We start from the raw sequence: 14,876 nt of genomic DNA on the forward strand, positions 1-14,876 counted from the left end.
CTCTCCAGTAACAAATTAAAGTTAACTTACCGTCTAACTCACCCCAAAAACAACTTTTCTCGCAGATACACTGTTCAAACTAGGCCTGTGGGTGCTACGTTATTCTTACAGTGCAATTTTCTACATTTTCAAGTGAACTTGTTTAGTTATGCAACATTCTTATGTCAATATGTCTTAAGACTTAGTGCTGCCCTCATAAGGTATGCTCACTCCGAATTTTTTTGCCACCCTTTTGTGAACGGCAGACGAGTGAAAAACTCGTCTGCCGTTGGACACTTAACATTTTGCCTCTCTCTCTCTCAAACAATCCATGCTGACAACGCAGCCGTTTTCTCCCTAGCCGGGTTCACCATGTCATCAAATAGGTGGACTGTCTCTCCCCTTGTCGGTTCCTCTTGTCTGTTCAACTCACTACGGCAGAGATAGATTTTAATGAGCGAGTCACAATGGAAAGCCGAACAATGGCATCAGTGCCCCTGTGTCCACCAGTTCCTTAAGGGAACCGATTCAGCGTGTACCACCACCTGTAGCGGCTTCTAGATAATTGTCGCTTCCAGCAGTACTTCCGTATTTCCAGGGCCCAGTATGGGAGCTGCTGTCCCGCGTTGGCAGACGGATCCCTCCCAGACACCATCTACAGGCGTCTTTGATCAGGAAATCCATCGTTACTCAATAGAACTTTAGCCTAATTGAACTGTCTAAATATGTAACACAAAAAAAACCTTTTTGTGTTTAAATAAATGGACAAGAAGCACCTGTAACGCCATGCAAATTGCCATAAAAGTTCAGATTTTTGAACTTGAGTGAAATTTCGCTTTGATCTATTAAGTTTTGCTTTGCTCTATTTGCCCTTTTTCACACATTTTGTGCCGTTCACTTGGCTCGAAACACTTTGTTTTAAAATGTATTCGGATTGAATAATCGGATTGTGCCGTCTTATATGGGCAAACAATCAATTAATCCGATCATATGTGCGTGTATGTGCCCCAGGCTTTATTCAGAACAGGACCACTCTGACATGCGCAGTTATCAAATTCCCTTAAAAAACACAGAAGAAGGACTTCCGTCTTTGCTAAACCACATAAATGGTAAACAAAGAAGTATTGTTTGTCTTCCGAGTGGCCAGGCTGGACTTGCACGATGTTCTAATGACGGTTGAAACATTATTGAGTAAGCAACAATTTTTGAGCTCTTTTATTTTATTCGAACAGAAAGGTTGTATCGGAAGCTCCGACAGTTTTGCTTCCCGGCGTATTTCCACCACTCAACAACGCGGAAATACGTCACGTTTACGTCGGGCGCACATGCGCACTCGGGTCAGTTTGCTACATTCAGTATAACTTGAGCCTGACGAGCGTTTATACGCACGTTGATCAGATTATCAATCAGCATAAACCACCCTTCTGATTCGGATTACAATTTCATTCCGATTGAGCTTAATCCGATCATCATATTCCAATTGGCTTGTTTACGTGATGCATTTTTATCCCGATCGGCCCTTTATTCCCGTTTCTTTTGTCCATGTAAACGTAGTTTATGTTTATTGTGGCTCATAGCAAAATAAACAGACATCAGGGAGCTTGTTTAAATGGACCTTTTAGTCATATTTCAGTGTAATGTAACGTAAATGTCCCATTAGTGTTTAAAATCCTCATGGATGAAGTGTGTCACAACCTTAAAACAACCCAGAATACATTAGCGTCAGTTAACGAGTGCTCCAGCTCGGTTCAATGAAAGCTGGGGAAAGGTGCTCGTTTTTTGGGATCCAGGTGATCAGGAGAGGCCCAGCCAGGGCTACGCTCTGCGCTGTCCTCGTATCGGTCAAGTAGCTTGCAGTAGCTTGTAGGGCGTACTTCTGAGGAAGAGGGTGCTGCTCTCAGCTGCTTTCTGCAGTAGGAAGCTGCTTCACTCAGTCCTGGGTCAGCTTTTCCTGCAAACGCTGATCCAGACTATACTCTGTTATACTTAGACTGTACTTGGCTTTGGTTCCAGCCTGAAGAAGTGTTTGACTGTTTTGGCCAATAAACAGAGAGTAGAGCCTCCTAGTGGGAACCTTGTGGCGGTCCACTGGGAAGGAGATGCATTTGAATCAGGTTCCTGTCTTTCAGCTGTTGAAAAAATTATTATTTCTGGAGTGTGGCACACATAACTGTAAATGTGTAGCCATCTAATGTTCATATATTTTAAAAGGCTGTGAGGCACAACAGTCTTCACCACAACAGAAATGAAATCTCTGAAAATGTCGGTGCACTTTTACAAATAAGTGATTCCTTGATAAACCAAGCAGGTATTATAGGGTTACACGACAAAAAAAAAAACATCAGAAAAGTTTATTTTGAGTCACAGAAAGTGTAATATGTCACACTTTAATCACAGTATCTGATGCTCTCTTCCGACGGTGCTCTTCTGTCGGAACAACTTGCTTTTAGGCCTCATTTTCCCCAATCGTGCATTGATGCTTTTGCCCCTAATCTTTCATGTTTTTACCAAAGATGAAACAAAGAAAATAACATGTTTACAAACTGAAAAACAGAAGTTTTCAGTTTAAATGCTTTCAAAAAAACAAGAATAAAACTTCAGCTTCCAGTAAGAGCCAATCAAGGGAGAAATACATTTCTGCTGTCACTGGCCAGTTGAAGGGTACCGCAGCATCCCTGGGTTTGTTTTTGTCTCTTTTTGTCTGCACGGATTTGTAAAACAGTTAAGGAAGGAGTCAGGAGATCACGTTTATCGCCGGTAAGGCACAGGCCAGCTTTGAGGTGAGAGATCAGCGCACGCTAGTTTGTGTCTAGCTTGTGTCGACCACCTTTACTGGTCCTAAGCTTTGCTGACACGGGGGGATTACGAGTGCTGTCAGGAGAGAGACGGCCATCAACAGCCCGCTGCAGCTGTTCTTCTGTCAGATTTGTTAAAAGTGCTTTAGGACATCATGTAAAGTACGCTGCGCATAAATCACACATGTGCGTCTTGTACTGCATCTTTACCATCAGTCTTTCAGGGTTTAGAAAAAACATCTCAAGCCAGACTTTCTTGGGGGGTTGGCTTAAAAATGCAAAAATACGAGGGGGGGGGGGGGGGGCTCTCAAAGCTACTGTAATTAATCCCAAGCATCAGTCTGCCTTCCCTCATTAATAATGCATTTCTTAGCAGCAGTCCTGACAGAGGGAGTGGATTTGGGTCTTTATTCGGAGACTCAGCAACAATGCCAGGCAGCCCTTGAGGCCAATCTGCTTTACTCGAAAGCCATCCCCCTGAGAACAACACACGTTTCGGTGCTCAGCCAGGCTCTTCGTGTCCAAACTGTGCCAATTAAAATATGTTTACAGCCTAAACCACGTAAGGTTCTAATTTAGCTTCACGCGACCGTACAAATATGCAAGGCATATGTTGAAAATGATCGGCGAGGTGTGTTACTGGAGATCTTCCTGCAAAGTTAACCAGGCGTGCTAATCTTATAGAGGGGTAAAAATCTCTCAAGGCCCCCTGACGGGTATCGGTTTAAGCAGAGACGAGTGCATTGTGTTATTTTTATGGGTTAAAGCAAGTATGTCAACCAGGTGATCTCCGAGATCTGGAGCAGTTACCTTCTTCCTGAAAAGTGCCAGCTCAGCAGTGGTGTTTAGGAAGTCATCTAAAGTAGACGTAAATGTTAAAAAGCCTGAAACACAAGCACAGGAAATTACTCCAGAGTGGACCAGGTTATTTATCTTTTCTTTCTTCGCCCTTTTCTATTATTCAGTTACTTAATGCGTTGTAGAGCTACTTAAAGATTCAATTTGCGGGACTGATTTATGAGCACTAATGCGCTGGGTTTGGCAAACGTCTGTCTTTTCTCAGAACTTAAGTTTAGCGTGGTTTGGTTGCATTTCTTTAACTACGTGCAGTAATAGCATTTTTTCTTTTGATATAGCGCCGAGGTTATGCTTCATCGTTAAAGGTCAAGGGCTTGAATGAATGTTTGAACGAATCAGGAGTGCTGTGGCGTGTCACCTCATGAAATGGACATCAGGCTGCACCTTTAAAACGCATCAGACCAGCACAAGAGTGAGGAATTAGAATATTCAAACCCAAAGATTTTAAATGAAATTCAGTTTGTATTTTATTTTTTATTTTTTTCTGGACATATGCCTGTTTTCTGTTTTTCCAGCACAAGAAGACGCCATTTGTGATGTGGTGCCAGAGAAAAGGCAGTTTTTACTTGACGGCTGGTAACCAGTTCTAAAGTGTTGCTGCTGCTGCAATCTTCACATGCCAGGCCTTTTGTTTACCAGCGGGAAGAGATTGAAGTTGTTCTATTTCAAGGCTTGAACTGCCAGGCTCTGATGCTGGTAACCAAAAAAGACAAAAGTGTAAAACTATAGATTACATTTTTTTTAAAGGTTATAAAACTAGAGAAAGTATGACGAAACTGACTTACCAATGTTGCATGGATGGTGCTCACAATAGACTAATTAATGTGAATAATGAGTCACAAATCTGTGAACAAGAAGCCTTTATGCACCTAAAACTTAAAACACATAACATTATTATTATTATTATTTATTTATTTTTTACAGTAGGCAGCTACCCCTGTATTTATGTCTAGTCAACCAGAGGGGGCTTAGCTTTTAACATGTTGACATTGGATTTTTCTTCTTTTTTCAGATGCGTTCTTTTCTACTGATGATCCTGTTTTCACTAAAGGCATGCTATGTTGTTGCATTTTATGCAATAAAATGTTGATTTTCTTTTTAAAAAGGGAATTCAATTACTTGTTTGGTGTCATCTCCTCTTTCATTTATTTGTATTACTCATAAAAAAAGCTTAAAGTTACATAGAGCATCTTTTGAAGTCAAATATTATTTATTTTCTTTCCCATACATGCCCTTTCAATTACTCAACATGTAAAATGAGTTATCCTATCCTGCGATTTATCGCAGATGCCTCTATAGGCTGGATTAGTCAGCTGAATTCTCTGGCCGTTCGCATGGATGTGATGCGCTGCGCGCTCTCATTCCCCTGGCTACTTTGTTGGGTCTCTGTCGTAATCGATGCATTAGCAAGACAACATGGGCTAACTAATATTTCTAGCTTTCTTATCTCAGAAGACATTACATTCCACTTCCAAACAAAAGACCTGTGCAGTCACAGCAGCAGATGCCTTTCCTCCTCTCCCATGCACATGCACAGCACTGATGTCATTTCAACGTGTTGCCACAGGGGGCAGACTTTTGCAAACTTCCTGGAACTTGCGCTATGATCCTTTAAGTAGTTAAATGACATATCTGCAGAGCGTGCCGGTTTTTATCCAATTACTTTATTATTGTCCAGAATGATCAATGGTAAACTCGATTACAAAAAAAGAATTAGTTGCAGATCTACCTGGTTTATGTCGGAGTAGGTTTTTCAAAGTAAGGAAATTATTAGTTGTACATTCATGTTTTAAACTTGATATAATTCAATAAAGAAAAATGAGGATCCATTGTGATGTGTGAATGGCTTTCACGTGTTTCCTTTATATATGCTGATCTCCATCAGTTTGTCCCTTTCCCAAATGTACCGAAAACTTGTACCCATGCTGCCATTTCATCCCATTTCTTCCTTTTTCCTCCTTGCGAACAAATCAGTCTGTACCCAGACACTTAACCATTGCTTGTTGGTTTAAACCCCTCAATAGTTTTTAATATATGTTTTTCTTTCTGCTTAAAAGTAATCAGAAAACCACTGTATTCTCACATAAGATAAATAAATGTATTGTATTTGCTGAAGATAACTTCCTAACATGAGACATTGGTCTCAGGTCCAGTTATCCAGCTTTACCCTCCCAATATGACATCTGGTACCCACTGATTAGTTGAATAACATAATCAGTAGAATATGAGGAGATGTTAGAAAATCATTTTCATCCTCGGTTGTACATGGTGATGTGCAGTGTGTATTGAATGCCTTTTATGGAATTGGTTCAAAAAAAATTTCTGTAAATTAATATTATTGAAACTGCTCATATCCAGCAGTTTTTTTTGTTCAGCCATGATGAACTCCTGACATCGTCTGCAGAAAAAGTTCACGCCTGACAAATTTCCTTTCAAAGATGAAGAGTTCCACGTCCATGTGTTACAGTAAAGGGCTCCGCTTTGTGTTTCTAAGCCTCATGTTGCAGTCCATTCGGGTCGGTTCCAGATTCTGTTTGTCTTTCGCCGCTCCGAGCACAGCCAAAACCATGCAGGCAGGCTGCAGGGTTCCAGTGGTTTGGCTTTGATGGGGCTGTTTATGCTTCAACCTCAGCCACCCCCCCCCCCCCCCCCCCCTTTTTTCAGTTCACACTTTGTGAACTAGATCTGTCTGGGTTTTCTTTCCTTTTCCTTTTAGCTACTTCTTGTTTCTATTCCATCAGTGTAGCTTTTTTTTTTGTTGTTTTTATGTCGTCTTTTTGTTCCTGGTAGAACTCACTTCCACGTCTTGTTTTTTCTATATTTACACCCTGAGAAACCCCACAGCTCCTCCTTTGTATGTCTCGTTCCTACAGTTCCTGCTTTTTTTTTTACTCATCTCTTTCTTGGTTAAACCTTCCATTTTGATCAATCATTGATGATCCCAGGTGTTCTGCGACCTCAGGGGATATCATGATTGGCTACCAGGTCCTTATGTAGACCCCCCAACCCCACCCTCCCACCACACACACACACACACACACACACACACATGCACACACACACACACACACACACACACACACACACACACACACACACACACACACACACACATGTTCACACACACCTGCGGGCGCCTTCCACCCCCTCCTTGCTCTTCAAGATCACAGTTAAACCTTATACTAACCCCTGCCCCAGTTTCTCCCTCTCGCTCCTCGGCTGTTTCTTATCTCGGTCTCCCCTCTCTCCACGCTGGATGTCGGCGAGCCAGCTTCAATTAAGCAGAAGCACTGAAGCAGTGGGGTTCCCTAAGCCATTAGCCATATTAGTGTTGGGTCTATGCCCATGCCCCCTCTCGAACAAAGACCTCTGAATGCTTCCTGGAGCAGTTTGGTTTTGGCATTTGTCTAGATTTGCTGATTTGCAGCCGCACAACCTCTTAGAGACTCACCGAGTGTCTCAGCAGTCTTATAATCCAGTGCTCCCTCTCATCTTATTGAATTGCGAGCCTTAAAGAAAGCATTTCCCCACAATAGAGCAGACTCTAAACTTGACATTCATGTCAAGACAATACCACAATAAATGTTAGGACAGCTGAATCCCACAATAGGACAATGACGTTGTTGCTCATTGATTGAGAAAGATGTCAACACAATGAAAATGAGGAATTGCTCATTTGATTAATGACATCTAAATCCCTCGCAGTACCTTCCTGTGGGTTCTATCATATACTTAACCTTTCACAATGATTTTTTTTTTTGTCCCCAGATCACAATCGCACACCTCTGTCCTTCAGCAGAGCTTGGCTCTACTCATCAATCATCTTTGATTTTCTGTCACACATTCAGATAGCACGCTAATGTCTCCGAGTCTCGAGCATAATGTGTGTACGGACGTGTTTGGTGCGTGTTCCTGAGCAAGATGGAGAGAGCACAGTCTATTAAGCATTTGACAACTGAAGACCTCCCACTCTAAAGGACCTGCTCAGATTGTCCTCTCTCCCCGTCCCGGGAAGCTAAGGAGGGGGACGAAGGCGTGTCTCTGGAATGGAGGGAGACTATTTTCTTTCTAATGAAGCTGTCCATCAAATGTCCCGTTGACAGAGGGCCATGATAAAACTCCCACCTGTCCATTCTCCTAAACAACTACTTAGGAAGCTAAATCCACTGGACGTTCATTTAATTGGCATAAAGAGTGCAAAATTCTCAAAGAAATGAACTAAAATGGCATCCTTTAACAATAATCTCAAACAAAGACATCAGGCGATGAGCTTAAAACACACACACTCATGTTTGCAGGACCTAGATATGACTTCAAGAGGCAATCTTCCCTTTGGTTAGACATATTGTGGTGTTTTAATATCCAAAAATCTTATGCCAAGAGATGTTGTTATACCCCAAGTTTTTATATCAATACAGCTTACCTGTTTGTCAGATTTTAATTCAGTAACTGGTGTATTTGATTACCCTTGGGAATGCTTGTAAATTATTTTAGCGTTATAAAACCCTGCTGAATAATTAATGTAAGCCACGTGTGAAAATATAAAATTTGCTGTAAGGATGGCCAATATCTACCTTAACATATGCTGATGTTAAGGTAGATATTGGCCAATTGGTTATTAGATAACCAATTGGTCCCGTAAATATAATGGCCAATATTAAGAAACAATGTTTCTTTCCATCTTGTTGTGATGTAGTGCAGGATTGTGGGATGTTGAACTGAAGAGAAGCAAATTCAGTGGTGTGATCCAATTTTCATGGTGTCAAAAGGGTAGGAAAAAGGGTAGGGAAATGCATGTTATTTAGGTAAATATCGAGTATTGGCCATAAGAGCAATGTTAAAATGGGAGGTCGATATCAACCCAAATTTTCATAGTGTATCCATAATTTGTTGCATTTGAGTATGCGGTCGAGGAGACTAGAGCTGGGCCTGGGCGATATGGACAAAAAAAGTTTGGTTTATTTTCATTGCACGTACCATCCAACGAAACACTCAGCATTAGTAGCACGCATCAAAACACAATTACACACAAATTGTTACCAATAAGCAAAGAGAGTAAACACTCAATAAGTTGAGCATAAAACTTGTTAAGAGAGCTAAAAAGGTTATTAAAACATTCAGAACGACCAATATAAACATTGTCCTTAATTAAATTGGAATTGCACAATTATGTAGCACAGTCAGCCAGGGTCTAAGCAAAAAGTGTCTGTTTCTTTGTGGGATTTTGTCTGAGGTAGTTTTTTTTATATAATTTGGGGGTGGATTGGGGATTGGTGTTATATGCTTGTGTCAGGGGGTGGGTGCTATGGAGGGGGCAGGGAGGGTGGAAATGCTAGTGAGGGATTATGGAGGTGACAGCCCTGAGATAGAAGCTATATTTCAGTCTGTGTGAGCTGTGAGGACTTAATATCTTCTCTTTGATGGTAGGGGCACAAACAGATTGTGTCCTAGGTGGGTGGGTTCATTTCTGATGTTTGCCCTCTTTTTGAGTCGGCCCCGGTAGACTGAGTCCAAACTGCTAAGCTGAATCCCTGTGGTCCTCTCTGCTGTTTTCAGCATGCGGGGTCAGTTTTTCCTGTTCACAGCAGTACAACTTGAGAACCAGACTGTGCTGTAGAAGTACAGAATGCTCTCAATGATGCTCCTGTAAAAATTCGCAATATGCTGTGGGGGTAACTGGGCTTTTTTTAGCTTTCCGAAAAAAAGAAAGAAAAAAAAACTGTTGCTCATTGTGACTGTGACATGTTGAGCTCTGTCTATGAGGAAGCTGGGTATCCAGAAGCAGAGTGATGTGCCCATCTCTAGGTGGCTGAGCTTTGTGGTCAGTTTTTGGGGTCAGAGTGTTTTGAATGCTGACATGAAGTGTACAAGTTGTCATCCTCACGTAAATAATGGGATGCTCCAAGTGGGTATGTAATGCTGTTAAGATACCATCTTCATTCAACCTGTTTGCCCTGTTGGCAAACAGGTTGTAATCTAGGTTGTCGTTGATGTAGTGCAAGACCAGTCTGCCAAAGCATTTAATTATGATTGGAGTCAGGGCCACTAGTCATTTAGACTTGCTGTTCTCTGTTTCATGGGCAAAGGTACAATGGTGGCTGATATCAGGCATGGCGGGACCTATTGACTTGACTAATTGTACATTATATGTCTGTGAACACAACTGCTAGCTGGTGTGGTTCCAACAGACTCCTGTCACTGGAGTTGTTGAAGCAAACAAAGAATGTGTTCAGGGCATCAGGACAAAACAAATATTGTTACAAAACGTTGTCACAATATTTCCTGTATTAAATGGTTTTGAAAATGATCATACCTTTTTGAAATTAAGTTTAGTTTGTAAAATGGTATATTTCAAAACAAACCGAAAGAATAAAGTAAAAATAAGTAATAAGACATTTGTAATAGCTCGTGAGATTCATTTTCAAAAACTGTCGAACAGCAGTGAATTCCCTTAGGAATTGCAGGACTGTATGCATTAATGGCGATATTGATGCACAAATTCTGCTTGCAGGAATGTTTAAATGTGCAAGTATGTTCGAACACCACTCACAACTGGTTAAAAGCTCTTCTCCATTTAAAAAAAAAAAAAGGCTTAAAGAATGGTGATCCCAAATAACGCCTGTTCAGTCACATGTATTGTCTCTTATTAGATTTTTAAGCCTACCTTTCATTCGTATAGATCAGGGATTCCAAAAGTGTGGTGCGCGAGCTACCACTAGGAGGTGCACGAGAAAACTGTAATGGTGGTCTGACAGTGTTTTTTTTTTTTTCCCCCACACCATAAAAATGTGTAAATAAACATTTCCTTTGTAAAAATTAAAACAAAAACTGTGAATTTAATCAATAAATGAAAATGTTTTGTGATGCATTAGACTTTAGTGCTAAGTGCTGTTGCACACTTACTGTTTCTTTAAGTTAGGTTGTTTTGGGTTGAAATATGTGGCTTCCGGGGGGAGGAGTGGTGGTTCGGGGGACTGGCGGGGTGAAAGCTGTCCCGTTCTGTTCGTCCTAAAATAAAGTGTTAGCAGCAAAACATCGGTCTGGTGCTTGGATGTCGTAACAGAACGATACAGTATTGACACAAAAATGCATTTATTTAGAAGTCAGTAGAGGGACAAATGAATTCGGGTTGAACGTTTTATTTACAAGATTAAATCGAGTGACTCGGTCTCTATCGATCGCGCCGCGCCTACAAACAGCGCTGCCCATGCTGCCCTCATTCTGATTTTATTTCCAAAACCTTTGTTATGATGGTGTTATTGTAAGTGAAACTGCAATTTTTTTATTTATTTTTTTGTCACGTGTGTTCTGGTCATTGGAGCATGATTAAACACACTGCCTTTAATATGACTATAAAAAGGCTTGTTGCTTTTTAAATTTTATTTTTTGAAGACTAGGGGTGCTTCAACCCGGCTGGAACACAGAGGTTTGAGAACCGCTGGTATAGACATTTTCTGTTATTCAGTAAACTTTTTAATGATGCTACAGCTCACTGTTCTACTGCCAGTTTGCTGCTATGTTCTGTTAAATGTGGAAATATTTCTTTGATAATCGGTAAACTAAAATTATCGTGGCAGAGATCTTATTTTGGTGTGTTTCGCAGGCACTTGGAGGAATCAACGTTAATCCATCGAATCTATGAATTTTGCAGCTGTTTCCTGTGGTTCATGTTTATGAAAGTAGTGTTTAACCAGCTGGTCTTCACTAATGTAAAGAGCGCATTAGATCCAGGAAGCACCCGCCAGTAGCCGCCTAATGGGTTAAAAAGAATCTGTAAGAGTGTGGAGGGTGATTGTGAAAGAAATGCGGATTAGGAACGCCTGTCACCGCTACCTTTTTAAAGCTTCAGTGGGTTTATGTCAGCATGGGCACCCTGGCTGCAGATAAAACGCATCCGGGATGAAAGTAGGCTGTCTCGGCACATCCAAGTGACCAGCCAAGCCTGTGAAATATTAATGCAGGGCTTTGTTATATTGTTTTCTCAGTGGTTCAACTGTCGGATAGCCTCACTCTAGAACCAAGGAGCCGCATAAAATGAGGTTGGATTCTTCAGAAATGTCTCTGTACAGATTTAGTGGAATTAGTGTGAAATTAAAATGGAGCAGGCTCTTTTATCAGGCTGCCATTAAAATTGCAAGTTTGCGTCAGGACCCCAACTTTGTTAAATGGAAGCACTGCTTATGATGATAAAAAAAAGTCTACTGTTATAAGAACAATTTTCAAGTCTAGTGTTTTACATACCAGAGCTTTCTCATCATGACCAGATTCGAATATCCTTTATTTTTAGTTCCAGGTTAGTAAAACAGACGGCAGATTTCCCACTGTTATATTTAAATAAAAATTAAGCCAAAACTCAAAAGCCATGTGTGGAAAATCTAAGTACATCCTATGATTCCAGACCCATTAAGCCACATTTATCACCAGTGGCGCTTTGTTTCTACACAGTTCTGCTAAGAACCTGCCACAGTCGTTCAGTTCAGGTTGAAGTCTGGACTTTTGCATGTCAGCACCTTAACCGTTTTTCTATTCTGCTGTAGGTTTACTGTTGCGTTTGGGATCATTGTCCTCTGGATGACCTAGTTTGGGCCAAGCTTTAGCTGTCAGGGAGATGACTTTACGTTTTCCCCTGGCGTGCTTTAGCAAGCACAATGCCCCAATCCTAACACCACCAGCATCATGCCCTGCAGTATTAGAGGTGTTTGTGCAGATGTGCTGTTTATTAGTCTAAACATGGCGATTTGTTATATCCTCAGACATCATTACTTTATCTCATTTGTCCAGAGGACGGTGCTTCAGAACTTTCTTTAAGGTTATTTAGATGCAACTTTGCAAACCTGAGTCACACTTCCATATTCTTGATTACAGATAAATTAGGCTTTCTCAGGCAACCCGTAAGAACAAGGCTTACTTGCTCTGCCTCTTGCTCTTTATCCTCTCCATGTCTTTTCCGACGTTTTTTAACATTAAATGTTAAAAGACAATAATTTCTTTTTGCAGTTTCTGTGAGGATTGTGAGGCCTGACTTTGGGGAGAATCTGTTTGTACGTCCACTCCTGAAAATGTCATCAAGGTTGTCATTTGACATGTTTCCCCTCGTGAAATCTTTCATGCTGTTGAACAAATGTCTAAATAACCCTATCCAGATTAAAAGGAAGCAGCTTCTCTGACGTGATTGCTAATGTCTCTCTGCCGTGAAATCAGTCACCTGCATACTTCAGGCTCTCCAAACACCTGATTTTAAAGAGGCGGCGTATTTGCTGATTATAAGTCCATGAAATGGCTGCTACATTCCCTCTTTAATCCTTTTGGCAGCAACATGGGTAAGCTTAATATTTCTCACAGGTTATTCTATTTTGACTTCTTGTTTAATTAATAATTCCTTTTTTTAACATGATCATAATTCTCATTTTCTTTCCTAGTATTTTAAAGTAGAGCGTTCTGATTTGTTTGAGCTTCAACAAAGCATCTAAGGCAAACCTAAGATGTAATATATTGTATTCTGTTTAACGGTTTACTTTAACAGTGGTTAACTGAACTTGTGCAAGACATTTCTCTGGTTAAGGAACTAGTCTTGGCCTGGTGGTATAGAGCTGCTGGACAACAGCAGCAAAGAATCCCTGTCTAAACATTTGGAAAATGCATGGCATCTAGAGAGGCGCCTTGGATACCAAGCATGGAGGACAGAGAGAGGGAGGGACGGCCAAGAGGAGGCTATGCTGAGACTGGCTGAGACAGAAGGGGACGTGGGGCTGGCTCCACTTAGCGCGTTATGAGTCAGGGGTTTGCCAGGGGTCACGAGCCCCATGAATAAAACAAATCATATTCTCACACTCCAATGTTTCAACATCCAGCAATAGGTTCCTCTGGGAATAGACGAGGGGCTCTTTCTTCTCGTTCAGGAGCCTTTTGAGAAAACACACTGCATGATTCATAATGATAAAAGTTCTAAAACTGGCGTCTGGGCAGAAAGCTTCCTCGAGCCTCACTGCAGGCATATTACTGTTTTAGTCAGAATCTGCTCTATTGCCATTGGACTTGTCTGGTTGCAGCTTTTTCCATTTCTGTTCAAATCTTTAATTTAATATCCAGGCTGAAAATCTTATTTAATGTTTCCCAGACGTCCTAAAATAAGACTGAAAGGCTTTTTTTTTTTTTTCTTTACAAACATAAAGCCACCAAGCTACATTGCTGGCCTTTCAGTGGGGCAGAGAGTTGCTCAAGCGTCTAGAGACAGTGCGACAAACCGATTCAAATGCTCACTGATTGGGAGAGCTGGACCTCAACTCTATTCACCGGACCCAGCCACGTCGTCACAACAACGAAGGACGACAAAGGACTTTCTCAGTCTATTGAGTGCTGTGAAAGACGAGAGAGCTCTGTGTGTGTGTGTGTGTGTGTGTGTGTGTGTGTGTGTGTGTTTGTGCGCGTGCGCACTCTAGTTGGGAGGTGGCCCTACAAGCCGTAGGTGGTAATGTATGCAGGCCATCCACAAACACATGAATGCACACGGTTGTCCCACCCCACCTCCTTGTTAGTATTCTGCCACACAATGACTCTCCCAGCGCGTGCTTGATGACATCATGTCTTATGCGAGCATATGGTCAGCCTGAAGTTAAAGCCCAGACTGGCACAGAGATGCCACTTGAGCTGGACTTGTCCTGAATGCAAATGCCTTCCTACTTGTCTCGCTACCAGCTTTGCCTTAATAGAATACATCCAATGCACTCAGTACCTAAAACCGCTGTCGCATTTATCATGGGAGATGCAATGCTTTGTAGCTCTTGGCCAAAATTGAATGGCCAGTAGACTCTGCTCTGCTAACCCTATAAGGAGCTACTTGGTGGCACAAATGGCGACACTCTTTGGTGTGGAAGTTTTACTGAAGGAGGAAGACTCAAAGTTAGCTGATTTCTCTATCAATAGGGTATTTAATATGAAGTCAGAGGAACATAAGATATGTTGGATGCTATTTAAAAAGGAAATTTAAAGTTCTACCTGTCCAGACGTGTCTGTGCTCCATTCAGGCTGTGAGACTGTGAGAGCGTGACTTTGAGCAGAGAACAGGAATCCAAACATTACAGCAGCTTGGCCTGATTTGTTCCTCTCTGCTTCTATGTCATGAAAAATGCTGGACTTGACATTGTTGGCGAAGTTTTGGAAACCTCTTCGTCAAGGTAGGAAACTACATTCTGTATGAAATACAGACACAGACTTTGGCTCCACTAATGGTAGTTGCGCCATTCA

At 41.4% G+C, this 14,876-nt stretch overlaps 1 protein-coding gene across 3 annotated transcripts in view; it reads left to right on the top strand.

The window, feature by feature from the left end:
• Positions 1–14,876, top strand: part of LOC105934241 (plexin-B1) — a 101,493-nt gene that overhangs the window by 18,537 nt on the left and 68,080 nt on the right. The window lies entirely within an intron of this gene.

Source organism: Fundulus heteroclitus, chromosome 1 (assembly GCF_011125445.2).
Source record: "Fundulus heteroclitus isolate FHET01 chromosome 1, MU-UCD_Fhet_4.1, whole genome shotgun sequence".
In the NCBI taxonomy this organism is placed as follows: domain Eukaryota; kingdom Metazoa; phylum Chordata; class Actinopteri; order Cyprinodontiformes; family Fundulidae; genus Fundulus; species Fundulus heteroclitus.